Source organism: Pyrus communis, chromosome 13 (assembly GCF_041283825.1).
Source record: "Pyrus communis isolate YQ-2024b chromosome 13, ASM4128382v1, whole genome shotgun sequence".
Taxonomy (NCBI): domain Eukaryota; kingdom Viridiplantae; phylum Streptophyta; class Magnoliopsida; order Rosales; family Rosaceae; genus Pyrus; species Pyrus communis.
In genome coordinates this window covers 8,588,188-8,593,378 of record NC_142577.1, presented here as the reverse complement: position 1 = coordinate 8,593,378, position 5,191 = coordinate 8,588,188, and the positions used below count along the sequence as shown (strand labels likewise).

Genomic DNA, 5,191 nt, shown 5'->3' with positions numbered 1-5,191 from the left:
ATGCATGAACTCGATGCTAGTTTATAAACGAGTTTCACCTAATCGTCACAAGTTTATAAACATGAGTAGTGAAGGTTGCTAGTCATAACCGCGTTAATTGAATTCTTGGCAAGAGTATCATGCATTCATAGTTACAATTGCCTCGTCAACACTTATGATTTTCATAAAGCATAATGATCTCTCACTGTATCTCTTCTATGCATTCATGTTGAGGACCGTTGGAGAATAATTTGAATTGTCGCATGCATCATCCAATTCAATGACATAAGGAAATCTGAGGGTTAATTAGTGCATCATGGTTAACTTGGGGTGTTGAGCATCATAGTTAGTGAAAAGCAATTGGAAAATCGATTCATATACAAATGTGTCATGTGTGGAGAATGGACCTCTAACAAATCCATCCATCATCTTGTTTCCAAAAATTCGTTTTACAATCTGCCTAGTTTTATAACTTGTTTTGTTATTTCAATTTTCGTCAAATCAAAACCCCCCTTTACTTTCTTGTTCTATAGTGTTTAGAATCTGTTTAGTTTGTGTTTTAAAGTGTTTTGAATCAACCTATAATCTTAAATTCGTCCAAAATTGTGTTTAGAGTCAGAAACTGCCTAGTTAGTGTTTTTAGGCAGTTTTGAGTCTTTTGAACTTGCTTCGAGTCCTTTGAGTCTTTGTGAACGTTTTCAACTTTGTTTTTATGTTTTTGAGTCAGTTTAGAGGTTTTAGCAAGCCCTCCTAATTAGGGTTGGGCAAACGGGTCTTGGGCCCGCGGGTAGGGGCGGGTATAGGCGGGTCGGGGCGGGTACGGGGCGGGTCCTGTTTTTAAATAGGGGAAACGGGGCGGGGCGGGCCTAGGTAATGGAATTCTAGGGTCGGGCCGGTTCCAGATTTATAGAAAAACGGGGCCCCGAACCGACCCGTTTGTAATTGAAATGGACGGCCCAGATTGAAAATAAACATACCTTCCAATCATGACCGTTGGTTTTAGGTTTTACCCTAATAGAGTCTTTGCTCTCTCTCTCGATCAACCTCGACCTTTCCGTCTCTGAACTCTGAACTCTGAAGTCCGACATCTCATCCTCGATTTTCTTCTTGAAGTCCGACATATCATGGAGCAAGTTTATGAGACAATGAAGGCGGAAGGCATTGAGCCAGACCTGAGCACAAAAGCCACCTTGGCTAGACACTATGCCGCTAGTGGGCTTAAAGAAAAAGCTCAGGCGGTTTTGAAGGACATGGAATCTAGAAACTTAAAACAGAATCGTTGGGCTTGTCGATCTTTGCTTCCTCTTTATGCTGAGTTGGGAGATGCCAACGAAGTAGGGAGAGTTTGGAAGGTTTGTGAATCAAATCCTCTGTTTGAAGAGTGTTTGGCTGCAATCGAAGCATGGGGAAAGTTGAACAAGATTGAAGAAGCAGAAGCAGTTTTTGATAAGCTGTTAAAATCAGGGAAGAAACTTTCTTCCAAGCATTATTTTGTGATGTTGAAGGTGTATGCAAACAATAAAATGCTTGACAAGGGTAAAGATCTTGTCAAGCGTATGGCAGATAACAATTGCGAGATTGGCCCATTAACTTGGGATGCACTTGTGAAACTCTATGTGGAAGCAGGTGAGGTTGAAAAGGCTCCAGCTTCGTCAATTCCATTCTCTTATTCAGGCCTATATAAACGCCAAGGCTCCAGCTTACGGAATCTGGGAGAGGATGAAGGCAGATAATATCTTTCCCAACAAATCTGCACTGGCACAGTTGGCACAAGTTGATCCATTTAAGAAGACAGCAGCGTCGGATTTGCTTGATGGACCCGTGGACCCGGACCGAACCGGCCAGTTTCAACCGGGCCGGGTAATGTCTGGTTCTTATATTAAAAAATGTAATCCCCGGCCCGGCCCGTCCCGTTCCCTTTGAACCTAGGTCCGGTCCGGTCCCTTCAAAATTGGGCCCGGCCCGGCCCGTGCCCAGCCCTACTCCTAATCCCCGGTCCAGAACGATCCCTACTTGCATCCTTACTACAATTTGACAACAAGAGGGTTAATTTGTGTGCTTAACTATTTTCGCATCAAATTTTGGCGCCGTTGCCGGGGATTAGCAACTTTGCTAATCCCTCGTTAATTCTTGTATTTCTTTTTCATATATTTTCGTTTTAGTTACTGACCTTATTTTTGTTCTTGTTTCTAGGTCCTTGTTTATGACTAGGAGTTCAAAACCTGTTCGTGAGCACATCCTTGACTTTGACGACGATTTTGAGCGAAACTTGAGGAAGCAAAAGAATCAACAAAACCCTAACCCACCGTCTCCTAGCTCTACATCCGAGTTTGACGAAGGAGGTGAGGAAGGAGAGGCCACGACACAGTTTGTGGAGGAAGTACAAACCATGGCCGTGGACAATCGAACCATCAAAGAGCTCTCTGCCTCAGGTATGGGCAATGCCGTTCCTTTATGCATACAATACCCCACGGCAGCTCAAGGTAAGACGGAAGAATTTGAACTTAAGTCTAGTTTATTACATCATATTCCTAAATTCCATGGGCTATCCATGGAAGATCCTAACAAACATCTTAAGGAATTTGAAGTAGTTTGCTCAAGTATGACACCCATCAACGTGGATGGGAGTATTTTGAAGATGAAGGCCTTTCCATTCTCCCTCGTGGACAAGGCCAAAGATTGGTTGTATGAATTGGCCCCCGGAACTGTCAATTCTTGGGAAAGTATGAAACGTGCATTCTTAGAGAAATTCTTTCCCACTGCAAAGATCATTCTCTTGAGGAAACGAATTAGTGGCATCCAACAAAATCAAGGTGAGTCGTTTCCATCTTATTATGAACGTTTTATATCACTTGTTGCTTCATGTCCACAGCATCAAATGAAGGAGGAGCTGCTCATTCAATATTTCTACGAGGGACTCCTGCCCATGGAACGTCAAATGCTAGATGCCTCGGCGGGTGGTGCATTAGTGGACAAGACTCCGGTGAATGCCAAAACTCTAATTGCAAACCGAGCACACAATGCTCAACAATATGAAGGTGTTGGACAAAGAGAGGGGCCACGGCAACAAAGTGTAAATGAGGTAAGTGCAATTTCTGACATTCAATCACAATTGGCTAATCTTACTTCTCTTGTGTCTCAGGTTGTCAAGGGGTCAAAACCACAAGAAAACCAAGTGTGTGGCGTGTGTTCAATGCAAGGGCATCCATCCGAGACATGCCCTCAGTTGATAGAGAATGGAGGATGGGAATCTGCCAATGCCATTGGTTTCCAAGGCCAAAACCAACCCAAATATGATCCGTACTCCAACACCTACAACCCCGGGTGGAGAGATCACCCTAATTTCAAGTGGAGAGAGCCCCAACCATCTGCACAACAAAGGGGATTTCAACAAAATCCCCCTGGGTTTCCACGGCCATACCAATCCAACCAGTCACCATCATCCCAAAACAACTCAGGTTCGTCTTTTGATAATTCTCAAGTTATTCAATTGCTAACTACATTGGCGCAGGGGCAAGAAAAACAAACAAAGGACATGCACAATTACGCCAATGAAGTGCAAAATCAAGCTCGAGAGGTGACTGAGTTGAAGAGACAAGTGGGACAAATGGCTGAATTCATGGGGCAATTTAGTAGAGAACAAGGTAAGTTACCAAGTTCAACGCAGGTGAATCCGAAAGGTGGATTCGAATCTGCAAAAGCCATAAGTTTGCGAAGTGGGAAGCAAGTTGGATCTGACCACGGACCATCCAAACCACGTTCCAAGGAGGAGGAAGAGTTGAGAATCGAAGAAGAGGAACAAAGCCTACCCACGGCAAAGGTGGAAACACTTTTGCCGCAGGCCTTGAATGATTCTAAGACCTCAAATCGGTCCATTAAAGGTAAAAACGTGTCAAGTTCAGTTCCCACTAATGTTTTTCCTCCGAATGTGCCTTTTCCTAGCAGGTTCATGCAAACAAAGAAAGAGGAAGCAGAAAAGGACATTCTCAAGACGTTTTGGAAAGTTCAAGTCAATATCCCTCTTTTGGATGCAATCAAGCAAGTCCCGAGGTACGCCAAGTTCTTGAAGGAACTTTGCACTAATTAGAGGAAGATTTCAACCAAGGAGGTTGTAAAAGTGGGTGAAAACGTCTCAGCCATCTTGCAAAGAAAACTGCCCCCTAAATGCAAGGATCCGGGTAGTTTTACAATTCCATGTGTCATTGGTAACACTCGTTTTGAATCTGCCATGTTAGATTTAGGTGCATCAATAAACGTCATGCCATATTCAATTTATGCATCTATGAATCTAGGAGCATTGAGAAACGATGGTGTTATTATACAATTGGCCGATAGATCTAATGCCTATCCAAAGGGAGTTTTGGAAGATGTTTTAGTGCAGGTCAATCATTTAATCTTTCCGGCAGATTTCTATGTGCTTGAAATGGATGAATCCGACCATACCCCTTCATTGCCCATCCTCCTTGGAAGGCCATTCATGAAAACTGCTCGTACGAAGATTGACGTATATAATGGCACTTTGACAATGGAATTTGATGGGGAAGTTATTAATTTCAATCTTTCTGATTCTATGAAGTACCCTAGTGAGAATCATTCGTGTTTTGTGATAGGAGCATATTCATGCGAATTAATTAGCTTGTTCTCGTGCATTTATGTTCTGTTTACTTAGTTATTTTAGTGTTTAAGGCCACTTTTGTGTATTTTCAGATTATAAGGCCAAAGTGTGCAAGAAGATGATAAAATTGGAGTCTTTTGGAGCGAAAGAGGAATGAATGAGTTGAAGACTTGAAGAAACGAAAAATTCCTACTCCGACGATGAATTCTTACCAAAACGAGGAATCCTACTCAAACAAGGTTTCCTACTTGAAGTAGGAAAGTTAACCCTAAGTTTCCCGTTTTGGTAACCTTCCCTAATCTTGAACGTCCGTATTTTCTAGCTACTTTGTAGGCCTTGTATGCACTTTAGTACACAAGACCAAGGCCTTAGCCCAATTCCCCTCCCTTGCCGTGCAAGGGGGGGTAGTTTTGTCTCATTTTATGCACTTAAACCCTAACCCTAATAACCCTAATTCCTTCTAAGCCGCACACTTTCATACTCCCCCTTTAATCCGTAGCCATCCATTCAATTCTTTTCAGCCACAAATATATCCTAGCCGCACCTTTTTCCTAACCCTAGAGATTTCATTCATACTTCTCATTCACATAAATTACA

At 42.7% G+C, this 5,191-nt stretch overlaps 1 pseudogene; it reads left to right on the top strand.

The window, feature by feature from the left end:
- Positions 1-1,103: 1,103 nt before the first annotated feature.
- Positions 1,104-2,190, top strand: LOC148691709 (pentatricopeptide repeat-containing protein At1g80270, mitochondrial pseudogene; annotated as a pseudogene).
- The last annotated feature ends 3,001 nt before the right edge of the window (positions 2,191-5,191 follow it).